The sequence below is a fragment of the Mustelus asterias genome, chromosome 20 (assembly GCF_964213995.1).
Source record: "Mustelus asterias chromosome 20, sMusAst1.hap1.1, whole genome shotgun sequence".
NCBI classification, from domain to species: domain Eukaryota; kingdom Metazoa; phylum Chordata; class Chondrichthyes; order Carcharhiniformes; family Triakidae; genus Mustelus; species Mustelus asterias.
Window position 1 is genome coordinate 62,120,756 of NC_135820.1, and position 15,492 is coordinate 62,136,247.

General features: G+C 47.7%; 1 protein-coding gene across 2 annotated transcripts in view; it reads left to right on the forward strand.

The window, feature by feature from the left end:
• Positions 1-15,492, forward strand: part of aar2 (AAR2 splicing factor) — a 65,673-nt gene that overhangs the window by 20,374 nt on the left and 29,807 nt on the right. Inside the window, exon 1 of one of the 2 annotated variants that reach the window (XM_078236681.1) lies at positions 15,056-15,281. The exons of the other annotated variant lie outside the window; for it this stretch is intronic. The gene's annotated coding sequence lies outside the window, so the exon portion shown is untranslated. Of the gene's footprint in view, positions 1-15,055; positions 15,282-15,492 lie in introns of those variants that run through there. 2 annotated transcript variants of the gene reach the window in all.

Consider the following 15,492-nt stretch of genomic DNA (forward strand, 5'->3'; position numbering starts at 1 on the left):
AAGAAATGGGCGAGAAGCTGAATAATTTACTTAAAATTATGGAAATGCTGTTTTACATCTGATTAGCAAGCCCAGCGCTCAATCGTCTGGGTTCGCCTGTCTTTATTGGCCTCGCTGGGAGAGGTTCTCGCTGGCGAAGAATAGACATGCTCCTCATGAATGGGTAGCAGTCATGTTGGCCTCGCCAGTGGAGCCAGAGGCCAATAAGGCCCCCGGGGGAGACTGAGGGAAAGGTGGGGGTGCCCCTTGGGCACTGCCAGGCTGGCACCTGGGCAATGCCCATTGGGCTGTGCCGGGGTGGGGCCAGCACCAGGGGGCAGGGACATTGGGGTGGGGACAGTGGGGGTGGGGCAGCGGGGCCTCGATTGCTGAGGAGGGGAAGGAAGGATCCGTAATTGCTGGAGGGAGGAAGGGGTCTGTGATCAGTCTGGATGGTGGAGGCCGCATCTCGGGCCAGGGGCCCCCACGATTGCGGGAGGGGGACTTGAGGCAGCCATTCTTGCATCCACCTAAACAGGCAGGTAGGGGCCTTGGTTTGAATTCATCTGACAGGCGGCACTCCCTCGGGACTTACTGAACAGGAGCCTTGGCCTAAATTAAATGCTCAACTCCTTCTGAAGCTCCTTGGAGATTAAATTCAACTTGGATCGGTGCACAAAATGATTATGGGTGTATCAATTGTCCATTATGTGCCCTGCTCATCTGTTTCTCCTTGCATCTGACACACTCACCCCCACTGCCACCTCACCAACCAGCTAAACATTTCATATGTTTGGATCCAGTGTTTCAAAATGATTTTCCACTATCCGATTCTCAAACATTTAATGAAATGAACGTTACAAAGCTTGCAAGGAATTGGACTCATGACGTTATGCGGGATAATACGTTTTGCAGGAATATTGCAGATACATCACTGATCCATAACTAATTCTTTTACACCAAGGAGCAAAATAATTGACCAAGGTTTCACATACTGGTCTACGTTGCAGCATTTTTTTTTCAGGAGATTTAAGTGATGCTGGCAAACATGATGCACTTAACAAAATATCTGCAAAATATGTCAGCAGATTAGTTAACTGTAAAGTTCTATTTATAGAGTAGGGTGATAAGATCATTTGCTGACAGTTTAACAGATACCTTTACAAGAAGTTTTAAATGGGTTTACTTGATGCTGGCATCATGCGCTACTGATGCTAAATATATGCAAACTTCTGAGAGACAATTCCAGCAAAATAGTAAATTCTCAATTGACATTTACAAAACCTCATGAAGTACATTCCCTTGGGCTGCTTATTTTTTTGTGGAGTGATTGCCATATTTGGATTAAATTCCTGTCTGCTCTATTTTGAGAGATCTGAAAACTTTTAAAAGACTTGCAGACCATTCTCTTGGCTCTGCTGAAGAACGAAGTGTTCTGTGTTGCCCTTGACTACGAGGCATGAATGGAATGTTGATGCATATTTTATAGTATTAAGATCTCATCAAACGTTTCACAGCTCCCAAGGGATCACATTTCTCCTTCACAATCTCTCCTCTCCTGAAGAAGCTGAATTTTCCCAGGTGTTTCGCAGACTTTATTATTGATGCATCAAATTGTTTCCGTTTGAACTGTGTCAATTCATTGCTTTTTTTTTAACATGTGCATTCTGAAGTTGCATAGAAATATTGTCAGAAGGTAAAACAAATTGAGCTTTACAATGGGAGCAATGAAACAAAACTGACACAGATGACAATTCCCATGCGTCCATGGGCTGCAATTTATCTCGTGCCAGGAATGGTCTAAAATGGGCAACGTACCTGGAATATATGCTCAAAGTCAACAGCAAATTGTGTCTCTGGTCTCCTTTCCATTAGACCAACTAGCTGCGAGAAGGCTTGGGCAATTGATCTGGCTCCAGTGCCAAGACAACTTTGATGAGGCTATGTCCCTTTACTTTTCAAAATGCACAGTACTGGTTGCTGAAATGATGACTGCCACAGACACACCCAACAAATCTTGGAAATACACAGCAGGTGAAGTATTTCAAGGCAAGCCTGCCAGCCATTGAGAGAGACTTTAAGTTACAAAAAGCGGTGTCAACAAAGTCTTCAACAAAAGAAACAGGCCGAAGGCTGCTGTCTTTCTCTCCCTCTCTTTCTTTTGGAACAAGAGTGTCACCTGGCTCCAGAAACCTACTATCGAACCAAAATCTTGTAATAATTGCAAAATCTTCTACACCTGATCGCACCCAAGAAACCAGCTAACCTAAATCGGCTGCAACATTTAATGTCCACACCTCAAGGGCAATCAAAGGACATGTAACTGTATCTTCTTTAACTTTTTAAATTGAACTTGAACTCTCCTTATTTCTGTCACCTATGTGTGTGTGTGTGTGAGCCCGAATCATTGCACAAGGTCCGAAGGCTTGATGTCGCATTTTTATTATTTTTCTTGGCTTGAGTGGTTACCCAAGAAAACCTTTTCTGATTGGCTTCTTATTGTTCACAGCTTAGCTAGTTAAATGCATTCTGATTCGGAAAAGGCACCTCCTCAAGAAAAAGAAACTTAAACCTTGGTTGTGACCAATCGAGGAGGTAGAATAGAGGGGAACCAGTTCATCCCTTCTCACCTGACGAAAGATTTGGGAGTGCAGAAAGTAATTTGTCTCCTGGAACGCAATTTAAAAACTGCAAATGGTTTTCTTGGGTCTGTACGTCCCCACTTGATGTCAATGCATTCATTGAAGAGGACCCCATGCACCCTGGGCATTCTCTCTTCCACCTTCTTCCATTGGGAAAAAGATACAAAAGTCTGAGGTCACGTACCAACCAACTCAAGAACAGCTTCTTCCCTGCTGCCATCAGACTTTTGAATGGACTTACCTTGCAGTAAGTTGATTTTCCTCTGCACCCTTGCTATGAATGTAACACTACATTCTGCACTCTCTCCTTTCCTTCTCTATGAACAGTATGCTTTGTATAGCCTGCAAGAAACAATACTTTTCACTGTATACTAATACATGACAATGCTAAATCAAATCAAAATGAAGAAGATGAGATAACTGACAAGAAGTTAAAGGCACTGTCCTTGGAAGAATTAAAAGATTAGCTGGACACGTGGAGGTGGAGTTCTGCTTAAAAGCAGAAAAACAGACATTTTAAAATGGGTGTTGAAAGATCGCGGGATGAGATCTTGAATTAGATAAATTAGCAGCAGAGAAATTAAGATTGAAACTGGAATGTGAGGAAAGGGAAAAAGAGGCATGGGAATGTAAGGTGGAGAGGGAATTCCAGAAAGCAATGGGATTTGAATTAAAATTGCTTGAGCCAAGAAGGAAGGATCCCACCGTGCTCACTGACAGCATGCCTGGTGAGGAAACTAACCATAGCTCGGACGTGGGAGCTGAGGTATTCAGATCTGTCCATTTGATCCCTAAGTTTGATTATGACAAGGTGGATGCCTTCTTGACCTCTTTTGAAAGGCTAAGTGGCCAGCCCAACATGGATCCCTGCTGTTGCAGTGTAAGCTGACAGGTAATAGTCAGGAGGTTTACTCCCTGTTGCCTGAGGAAAATGCAACAAGCTATGAGGCAGCAAAAAGGTCTGTTTTTAGTGCATACCAGTTGATGCTGGAGATACGCTATCAGAAATTCTGTACCCTCAGGAAACAACCTGACCAGACGTACTGGGAATTAGAATGGCTCATTTTTGACCAGTGGGTACGGGCTACCTATGAAAACCTTGGTGAAATAAATCAAGAGTTCAAACCCTCCACACCCTTCCCTATAAGAAATCATATACAGGAACAGAGAGTAATGGGGAGGTGTCATGCCCCTTTATTTTTGAAAATATGATTCCCAACTGACTGGAAATGTTGTGGTTTGAACTGAGAGAGAAAAAAACTGCTTAAAAAAAGTAAGGCTGCATTCCAAAGTGAAGGTGAGAAATAGACAAATCACCCTCTGGGAAATGTAAAAAGAGACAGCTCCTATAATCCAGGCACCCATCAAGATTTGTAACTATCAAAGATAGGGACATTCAAAATAGCAAGTACTGGATCTTGAAACAATGGTTGCCACAGACCGGCACACCCAAAACCTTTTAGAAAACCACAAATGGGCAATATGGGCAATATGACTCACCTGAAGAAGGGGCTCAGAGCCTCGAAAGCTTGTGTGGCTTTTGCTACCAAATAAACCTGTTGGACTTTAACCTGGTGTTGTTAAACTTCTTACAATATTTTTCAAGGCATGGCTGCCAGCCCTATGAGAGAGATTGCAATTGATAAAGGCAATGTCAAGAAAGTCTTCAGCAGAGGAAACAAGCTGAGGGCTGTGCCCTCTCTTTTGAAACAAGTGTGTCATCTAATTCAGGAAAGCAACTCCATCATAAACCTCCCAGCAAAGTGAGATCTCATAAAAATTGCATCGTCTTCTACATCTGACCATATTCAAGAAACCAGTAAACCTGAATCGACCACAGCATTTAAAATCTGTGCCTCAAAGACAATCCAACATACCATCACACAAACACACGAAGAAGGAACAGAAGGAGGTCATTCAGCCATTTAAGGATCTTGTATGTTTCAATCAAGTCACCCCCTGCTCTTCCAAACTCCGGTGGATACAAGCCTAACCTGTCCAACCTTTCCTCATTGGACAACCTGCCCATTCCTGGTATTAGTTTGGTAAACCTTCTCTGAACTGCTTCCAACGCATTTACATCCTTCCTTAAATAAGGTGACAAATACTGTACACATCAGAGGACACTTAACTGTACATTATGTTACTGCTTTTTCATTGGACTATTCTTCAAACTTCTGATAAGTGTGTGTATATGTGGGAGTGTGCGTGCGTGTGCATGTGTGTGTGTAAGAGCTGAATGCTCAATGTTGCATTTTTATCATTTTTTTCAGGTTTAGTGGTTTATAAATTTGCCCTTTCTTTGACTCAAGAAAATCTTGTTGATTGGCTCCTTATTGTTCGCAGCATAGCTGGTTAAACACATTCTGATTTGGAAGAGGCACATCCTCGTGAAAAATAAAACTTTAATCTTTGCTGTGACCAACTGAGGAGGAGAGGTTGAACAGAGGTGAGCCAGTTCACCCCTTCTCACCTGGTCATGATGCTGGCCCACAACACCTTTACTTGGATGGTTTGATGACAAAGGAAAAGGTGGCTCACAGTTAGGAACATAAGAAATAGGAGCAGGAGTAGGCCATCTAGCCCCTCAAGCCTGCCCCGCCATTCAACAAGATCATGGCTGATCTGAAGTGAATCAGTTCCACTTACCCGCCTGATCCCCATAACCCTTAATTCCCCTACCGATCAGAAATCCATCTATCTGTGACTTGAACATATTCAACGAGGTAGCCTCCACCACTTCAGTGGGCAGAGAATTCCAGAGATTCACCACCCTCTGAGAGAAGAAGTTCCTCCTCAATTCTCCTAAACTGACCTCCCTTTATTTTGAGGCTGTGGTCTCTAGTTCTGGTTTCCTTTCTAAGTGGAAAGAATCTCTCCACTTCTACCCTATCCAGCCCCTTCATTATCTTATATGCCTCCTATAAGATCACCCCTCATCCTTCTAAACTCCAACGAGTACAAACCTAATCTGCTCAACCTCTCCTCATAATCTACCCCCTCATATCCAGTATCAACCTGATGAACCTTCTCTGCACTCCCTCCAAGGCCAATATATCCTTTCGCAAGTAAGGGGACCAAAACTGCACAAAGTATTCCAGCTGCGGCCTCACCAATGTCTTGTACAGATGCAGCAAGACTTCTCTGCTTTTATATTCTATCCCCCTCGCGATAAATGCCAACATCCCATTTGCCTTCTTGATCACCTGCTGTACTTGCAGACTGAGTTTTTGCGACTCATGCACAAGGACCCCCAGGTCCCTCTGCACAGTAGCATGTTGTAATTTTTTCCATTTAAATAATAATCCAATTTGCTATTATTTCTTCCAAAGTGAATAACCTCGCATTTGCCAACGTTATACTCCATCTGCCAGATCCTCGCCCACTCACTCTTTTAGCTATTCACAGACTCCTCAAAGTACTTGCATTGCCTCATCCTTTCACTCAGGGCGGCATGGTGGCACAATGGTTAGCGCTGCTGCCTCATCCGGGGCAGGGACCCGGGTTCGATTCCCGGCTTGGGTCACTGTCTGTGTGGAGTTTGCACATTCTCTCTGTGTCTGCGTGGGTTTCCGCTGGGTGCTCCAGTTCCCTACCACAGTCCAAAGATGTGCGGGTTAGGTGGATTGGCCATGCTAAATTGCCCCTTAGTCAGGGGGACTAGCTGAGGCAAATGCATGGGGTTATGGGGACAGGGCCTGGGTGGGATTGTGGTCATGCAGACTCGATGGGCTGAATGGCCTCCTTCTGCACTGTAGGATCCTATGATTCATTATGGAATGTTAGCCATTCTATGAAATACCCCTTCCGGTATATGCTAATAGAACTTGTTATTATGGTACGAATGTTACTTACCACTGGTCAGCCCGAGCACGTGATGCCTTATAATGCCATTGGGATATTTCCACAATTAATTAGGGTTAACCCTAACCCAGACGCTGTTACAAAGGCAAATATCTATTCAGATACATATTTTTAAGATAGTTCATTATGCAGAGTAAGAGATTAATTTCCTCCACACACGCAATCAACAAATGAGATAGATAGCTATAAAATTTTATTGAGGGCCAAACTTGAAATCATGGTTACAGCATCCTATGGAGAGAAGAATCTCCAGAAAGAATCAGTATTTCACAAAGACAAATGTACAGATAAAGATATCACCATTTGGCAAAAAAGATGAATGGCAAAGGAGGCCAGAATTTTATGTTGTTGGGGAATGGGTGCACGTCCAATCTGGAAGCATGCAAAATCACACAAGATATCCGCGTGCGCCCCAACATCATTGTGCCCTCGTGTGATATTTCAGGCAACGTGCGCCAGTTGGACGTACGCCCTCTGAGAATCAAGAAGCCAATTTAAATTAATAAAGCAGCAACTGACCTGGATTTCGGGTTGGTGGGCGGGCCACTGAGCAAGACGGCCTTTATATTTTAGCTACAACATCCCATCCCAGAATGGGATGATAGTCAGAGCTCAAATACAATCTAGGGACTGAGGTCCGTGTAGGATTGGGCTGCCTAGGCACTGGTGGCATAGTTTTTCCACTGATATGTATTTTTCAGTAGCTCCCTCAGACAGGCTGTCCCTCTGAGTGAGCACATTCGAACTGCCAGCCCGCACTCTCCAGTTTCTTGGTGCCCACTGTCTTTGGCAGCCTTTCACAGCGTGTTTCACGTGGGATGGCCATTAATTGGCCATCCAACGTAATATCACGTTGATAACTTGGGACAGGGGCGGGTTTCACATCCACTCCCGCCTGTGCCAACTTCGGATATGGCCTGAATGGAGAATTCAGGCCCTAGAAATTGACCTTTATCATATTGGGATAGAAATGTTTTGCTGCAATTGTACAGGGTGTTGGCGAGGCCACATCTGGGGTATTGTGTGCAGTTTTGGTGTCCTTATCTGAGGAAGGATGTCCTTGCTATAGAGGGAGTAGAGCGAAGGTTTACCAGGCTGATTCCTGGAATGGCAAGTCTGACATATGAGGAGAGACAAAGTTGGTTCGGATTATATTCGTTGGAATTTAGTGGAATTTAGTTCTCATAGAAACTTATAAAATTCTAACAGGGTTAGACAGGGTAGATTCAGAAAGAATGTTCCCAATGGTGGGGGAGTCCAGAACTAGGGGTCATAGTTTGAGGATACATTTTCAAACTGAGGTGAGGAGAAATTTCTTAACCCAGAGGGCAGTGAATGTGTGGAATTCACAACCACAGAGCATAGTTGAGGCCAAAACGTTGTCTGATTTCAAGAAGAAATTAGATATAGTTCTAGGGGCTAAAGGGATCAACGGATATGAGGGGGAAGGGGGGGATCAGTATATTGAATTCGATGATCAACCATGATCAAAATGAATGGCAGAGCAGGCTCAAAGGGCCAAATGGCCTTCTCCTGCTTCTAGTTTCTATGTTTTTATATTAGCATACAAGTCTTTTTGTACTTGCATGACATGTCTCTTTCTTTTCATTGAATGTGCTCATCTATTCAAAATTAATAGGTTCATTCCTCTGTTGAAATAGTGGGAAGGAGATGGTTAAGTGATTTTACTCCAAGCAGGCTGAATGGCTTGCTTCTCAGCCACAATGACTCTGTGGGCAGGATCTTGTGCCCTCTCCTGTGATGAGCTTGGCGGTGGCATTTAAGCAGGTGGGATGCTGGTGGATGGAGACCCTTCCATTTCCCTGCCTCCACCCTGATTAAAACAATGGTGGGAAGGCCTCTCGATGGTCTGTCCACCTCCCCCTTCACCGCCCCCCACCATCAATTGAGGCCCTTTAGGTGGGCAGTTAAGGCCTACTTAATGACCTTAGCCCATTCCCACCACCACTGATATTAACCCCAGGGTGGGGGCAGTGTTTGCTCTGAAGGAAACAAACCAAGCAAACCATGGCGGGTTTATTTATTCATTTGGATGTGGGTGCTGCTGGCTAGGCCAGCATTTATTGCTCACCTCTGATTGCTTGCAGGCTTCCAGCATAGCGACTGGAGGAAAGTTTTCTCGTTCAAAGGCACTCTGTTTCTGATTGAGGCACCCAGCATTGGGGAGGGGGGATGGCAGTGAAAGCCATGCCCCTGCCCTTGTTGCCAAACCTCCGCCTCCCCCATAGCCCCAACCCTGCAACCCCCTTTCCTGCCATCACCCACCTGGACCTCGGTTCTTCTTTAATCTGACAGCAACCACTGGCGCTCTTGGCAGGTGGGACTTCTGCCCTGGGATTCTCTAATCCAGTGGGAAAACCTGCCGTTGGACTGTTCAGTGTCTGTGATGCGCGACAATTAAGCACGTGGAACCAAGGCTTTGATATTGAAGGCTTTTATTGTGTAACAATGGAACTACTAACACGAATACACCAGTTCAGACTGAAGGGGTCCTGCCGGAGCAGAGGGTCTTATACCTCGCCACCGGAGGCGGGACCCCACTGGAATGTGCCATGATAACACTTATAACAGGTAAACACCCTAACCCAACAACATTGTACAACCCCCACAGTAACAACACCCTAGCCCAACAGTGACATAATAACAACCCCCAGTGGTGAACCAACGATGGTTCACCACATTCACCCCTCCTTTAAGAACAAAAGGTGGCGGGATGCAAGAAAAAAACAGGTCATATAAACAGAATTCACAAGTCCAGACGGTCCGGAGGACCGCACCGACGCTGTGATCTCCTCAACACCGGTTGCGAAACCGGAGCAGGTGCTTGCGGTGGCGTTCTTTCCAAAACAACGTCTGGCTGTCCCCTCAAGGACTCCCGGGCCGGCTGGCCCTGGTGAGGCGATGGTGCAGGGGATCCTGGAACCTTTGGTGATGGTGGTGGTGGTGATGATGGTGGCGCCGATCTCCGAGTCTCAGGCAAGCTGTACATGGGAGTAAAAGTGTTATGCACTGGTCCCGGTGCTGACCGCGCCACGTCTGGGGAAACAATGAGGAGTAGTGGATTCGTGACTGGGGGAATAGGAGCGACAGGAGTTGCTACGTCCCCTGCGGGCGCCAGGTCTCTAATGGAGACAGTGTCCTCTCGCCCGTCAGGATATGCCACATAGGCATACTGAGGGTTGGCGTGGAGGAGTTGGACCGGTTCGACCAAGGGGTCGGACCTGCGAGCCCTCACATGTCGCCGCAGAAGGACGGGTCCTGGGTACGTCAACCAGGCTGGCAATGAGGTTCCCGAGGACGACTTCCGAGGGAATGAGAACATCCTCTCGTGGGGAGTAGCATTGGTTGCCGTACACAGGAGGGAGCGGATAGAATGGAGCGCATTTGGAAGGACCTCCTGCCAACGGGAGACTGGAAGGCCCCTGGATTTCAGTGCCAGTAGGACAGCCTTCCAGACTGTAGCATTCTCCCTTTCCACCTGTCCGTTACCCCTAGGGTTGTAGCTCGTGGTTCTACTAGAGGCAATCTCGAATGAGAGCAGGAATTGCCTCAAGTCGTTGCTCATGAACGACGAGCCCCTGTTGCTATGAATGTAGCAGGGGTACCCGAACAGGGTAAAAAGCTCACTGAATGCCTTGATGACGGTGGCAGTCGACGTGTCCGCACAGGGGACAACAAACGGGAACCGGGAATACTCGTCTATTAAGTTGAGGAAATAGACATTCCGGTCCGTTGAGGGAAGGGGGCCCTTAAAATCCACACTCAGCCTCTCAAAAGGGCGAGTGGCCTTGACCAATTGTGCCCGGTCTGGTCGATAAAAGTGTGGTTTGCATTCTGCGCAAATCCGACAGCTTCTCGTCACTGACCTGACATCCTCCACCGAGTAGGGCAGGTTGCGGGCTTTGACGAAGTGGTAGAGTCTGGTGACTCCAGGATGACACAGATCATTGTGGAGAGCCTTCAAGCGGTCCTCCTGCATGATGGCGCATGTTCCGCGCGAGAGGGCATCCGAGGGCTCATTGAGCTTCCCTGGACGATACATAATATCGTAATTATAGGTGGAGAGCTCAATTCTCCACCGCAAGATCTTATCGTTCTTGATCTTGCCCCTCTGCGTGTTGCTGAACATAAACGCCACGGATCGTTGATCCGTGATCAGGGTGAACCGCTTCCCTGCCAGGTAATGGCGCCAGTGTCTGACTGCCTCCACAATGGCCTGAGCCTCTTTCTCCACCGCTGAGTGCCGAATTTCGGGGCCTTGAAGGGTGCGGGAAAAGAACGCGACGGGCCTGCCTGCCTGGTTTAGTGTGGCGGCTAGGGCGAAATCAGATGCATCACTCTCCACCTGGAAAGGGATGGATTCATCCACCGCGTGCATCGTGGCTTTCGAGATGTCGCTTTTCAAAGCCTTGAAGGCCAATTGGGCCTCCGGCGTAAGTGGGAAGGTCGTGGACTTAATGAGCAGACGAGCTTTGTCCGCGTAGTTGGGGACCCACTGTGCATAATACGAAAAGAACCCGAGGCATCTCCTCAGTGCTTTCGTGCTAGCGGGCAAGGGAAGTTCAGTAAGTGGGCGCATACGGTCTGGATCAGGGCCAATGACCCCGTTTTCCACCACGTATCCGAGGATGGCTAACCTGCGCGTACGGAATACGCACTTCTCCCTGTTATAGGTCAGATTCAGGCGAGATGCAGTGCGCAGAAAGTGTTGGAGATTCGTGTCGTGGTCCTGCTGGTCATGGCCGCAGATGGTGACGTTATCCAGGTACGGGAAGGTAGCCCGCAACCCGTTCTGGTCCACCATTCGGTCCATAGCACGCTGGAAGACCGAGACCCCATTGGTGACACCAAATGGAACCCTGAGGAATTGGTATAGACGACCATCCGCCTCAAAAGCCGTATATTGTCGGTCCTCTGGGCGGATGGGGAGTTGATGGTAGGCGGACTTAAGGTCTATGGTAGAGAACACTCGGTACTGCGCAATCTGATTGACCATATCAGAAATGCGCGGGAGAGGATACGCATCCAGCTGCGTATAACGGTTAATGGTCTGACTGTAGTCGATGACCATCCGAGGTTTGTTCCCGCTTTTGACTACCACGACCTGCGCTCTCCACGGACTAGCACTGGCCTGTATGATCCCTTCCTTGAGGAGCCGCTGAACCTCAGATCTAATAAAGATCCGGTCCTCAGCGCTGTAACGCCTACTTTTAGTAGCGATGGGCTTGCAGCCAGGTACTAGATTTTTAAAGAGGGATGGTGTAGTGATTTTCAGGGTGGATAGATTGCATGCGGGGCGCTTTGGGCAATTTGGAGGCTGCGGCTGATTCCCTACTGCCAGTGAAGGGAGTGGCCCACCGTACTGTAGGATCACACTCTTCATGTGGACCATAAAATTTAGTCCGAGGAGAATTGGCGCACAAAGGTGAGGTAACACAAGGAGCCTGTATTGCTCGTAAATTGTGCCCTGTACCTCAAGAGTTACCATACATCGTCCTTGGATCGGTACAGACCGGGACCGTGATGCCATGGAAATTGTCTGCTTGGCAGGGAGAACCCGGAGTCCACACCTTTTAGCAGTTTCAGGGTGTATGAAACTTTCGGTGCTCCCACTGTCAAACAGACAATTCACAGTTCGACCACTAACCTTTATATCCATCATGGAATTCTCAAGCCTGTAGTGCCTGGTCTGGTCCAGGGAGATCGACGCCACCGTTGGCCCCTGGGCGTCACTGCATGCTGCCGATGTTGATGCTGAGGACCCCTGCTGGTCGCTCCTAGTCGTCGTGGACCATGATGGCCGCCCCCATGAATCGCACGTGGGCGAGGGCGCCAAACGCAGCGACTCCTGGTGGTCTTCCTCCTCCTCCGTCAGCCACGATGGCGCCGTCCTGGGTTCGCACGTGGTCGGACCTCGTGGGTACTGCGACGCCGAAGGAGATTGTCTCCGTTCTGGAGGGTTACAAGCTGCACTGCCGTTTTTAGACTTGGACCTGCAGACTTTGCCGTAGTGGCCTTTTTTACCGCACTGGCTGCAGATTGCCGTTCTTGCCGGACACTGTTGCCGTGGATGCTTGGCCCCACCACAAAAATAGCATCGCTGGCCACCTGGAGCTGCCGCCGTCGTCGGATCGATCTGGGAGCGCGGGTTAGCGGGGCGAGGAGGGAGCTGAGCTTGCTCCAGCCACGTTGACTGCACGTGGTCCTCGGGGTACAGCGCCAAGCTCTTCGACGCCGCTTCCAGCATCCCAGCCATCTCCATTGCTTGGGTTAAGTCGAGATTCCCCTTTTCCAGCAATTTAAGCCTGATGTACGAGGACCCTACCCCTGCTACGAACGCGTCTCGGGCGAGGTCGTACATATATTGTTCGGCTGATACGTCTTTACAATCGCAACCCCTGGCAAGCTGCAGGAGCTCATTGGCGTAGTCCTCCATGGTTTCGCCCGACTGCCGACGTCGTGTAGCGAGGAGGTAACGAGCATGTATCTCGTTGGGTGGCTTCGTGTATCGTTTTTTTAGGAGCTCGACGGCACCCGGGTAAGTGGGAGCTGCACGAATGGCGAGATAAATCGTGTCGCTTACCCTTGCGTGGAGGACCTGGAGTTTATCACTGTCTGTAGTGATAGCTACAGAGGCTGCCAGGTAGTCCTCGAAACACTTCCACCAGTGGTCGAATGTGTTAGCGGCACCGACCGCACGTGGGTCCAGTGTCAGACGATCCGGTTTTAAGATCTGTTCCATACTCTTTTTTTTGTACAGCTGTGAGTTTTCTGTTACACAATAAAATTGATGCGCGACAATTAAGCACGTGGAACCAAGGCTTCGATATTGAAGGCTTTTATTGTGTAACAATGGAACTACTAACACGAATACACCAGTTCAGACTGAAGGGGTCCTGCCGGAGCAGAGGGTCTTATACCTCGCCACCGGAGGCGGGACCCCACTGGAATGTGCCATGATAACACTTATAACAGGTAAACACCCTAACCCAACAACATTGTACAACCCCCACAGTAACAACACCCTAGCCCAACAGTGACATAATAACAACCCCCAGTGGTGAACCAACGATGGTTCACCACAGTCTGCGTGGCACAGGATGTGGCTGAGGCCCCTGTCATCTCCACAAGATTCCACTCTGTGGCCAGAAAATTACTGTCACGTCTGCCATGGGAATCGGAGCAGGCGAAAAACAGACCATGGAAAGGTCCGTTGACCTTGGATGGGATTTTATGGTTTTGGGACGATCGAGGTCATAAAATCCTGCCCTATGTCACTTATGCTTTTCGCAGTAACTTCAGTGCAGTATTAATTTACTTAGAATAACTTAGAATCATTCAGTGCAGAAGGAGGCCATTCGGCCCATCAGGTCTACATCGATCACAATCCCAGGCCCTATCCCCAACATTCACCCTAAGTCCCCCTCACACATATGGGCAATTTATCATGGCCAAACAACCTAAATCGCACATCTTTGGACTGTGGGAGGAAACCAGAGCACCCGGAGGGGATACACGCAGACACGGGGAGAATGTGCAAACTCCAGGCAGACAATGACCCAAGCTGGGAATCGAACTCGGGTCCCTGGCGCTCTGAGGCAACAGTGCTAACCACTGTGCCACGATGCTGCCCCAGCTTGTGACTAATAAATAAATCAATGGATTAAAAAGGGACAGGAATAGGCCATTCAGCCCATCAAGCGTTTCCACTACTAAGTTAGATCATGACTGATCAGCTCTCATTTCCCCAACTTGATTCCATATCTCTTAAAAATTCATAACAAAGATCTCTTGATTTCAATTTTTAAAACATTTTCCATCGACCCAGCCCTCACAATGTTTTGGTGGAAGAGATCCAGATTTCCACTTGCCTTCACACAAGATAATTTAAAGCCAGCAAAGAGACTCTCATCTGACAAATTAAACTGTTTATTGTAAAATATTAGCATTGCACAAAGACTAATATTCTTCAACTAGTGTACCACAAAGTAAAGACCTTTTTAAAATCATCCGAGTCCTGTAGCTCAAAAAAAAATTAATAAAATAATCGCTGTCGTACTTGATACTTGGGGTGGCACAGTGGTTAGCACTGCTGCCTCACAGCGCCAGGGGCCTGGGTTCAATTCCTGGCTTGGATTACTGTCTGTGCAGAGTCTGCACGTTCTCCCCGTGCCTGCGTGGGTTTCCTCCCACAGTCTGAAAGACGTACTGGCTGGATGCATAGGCCATGCTAAATTCTCCCTCAGTGTACCCGAACAGGTGCCAGAGTGTGGCGACTTGGGTATTTTCACAGTGACTTTATTGCAGTGTTAATGTATGCCTACTTGTGGCACTAATAAATAAACTTTAAAACTTAAACTAGAGTCAGTCGAAGATTGGTCTTTCATAAGAACATGAGAACTGCATGCAGAACAAAGCAGCAGACCCAATATCAGCCGCAGTATCCTGGTATCATAATGTTTTGGAACAGGATGGCAGTGTCATGTGTCAGAGGAAACATGAGCTCTTTGCCCTAAGGTTAACCTTCATAGTTTCTTGTAATGTACTGCAGCCATCGAATGATACAACCAGGAAGGAGGTCATTCGGCCCTTTGTGCCTGCTGCAGCTCTTTCATAGAGCTATCCAATTGGTGCCACACCACCTGCTCTTTCTCTATATTCCGGCAACTTTTTCCCCTTCCAATATTTGTCTCCACATTTCGGGCTGCTCCTGAGATTCCTCAGCCAGTGAATTCAAAAATTGCAACAGAGCCATCTACTGGAGAAATGCAATGGGTGAGTGTTACATACTCTGCACAAGTGATGATGCTGATAAAGGAAGATCAAGCTGAATTATATTGGCTGTTGTAACAGGGATTTTCTGCTCCCATTCTTTTTGGGCGGGCGTAGAAAATCTTGCGAGAGGTTAAATTCGCATTTAAGTGACGTAGCGTAATGCAATCGCCCCCCCCCCCCCCCCCCCCCCCCCGCCGCTCCACCCCCTCCA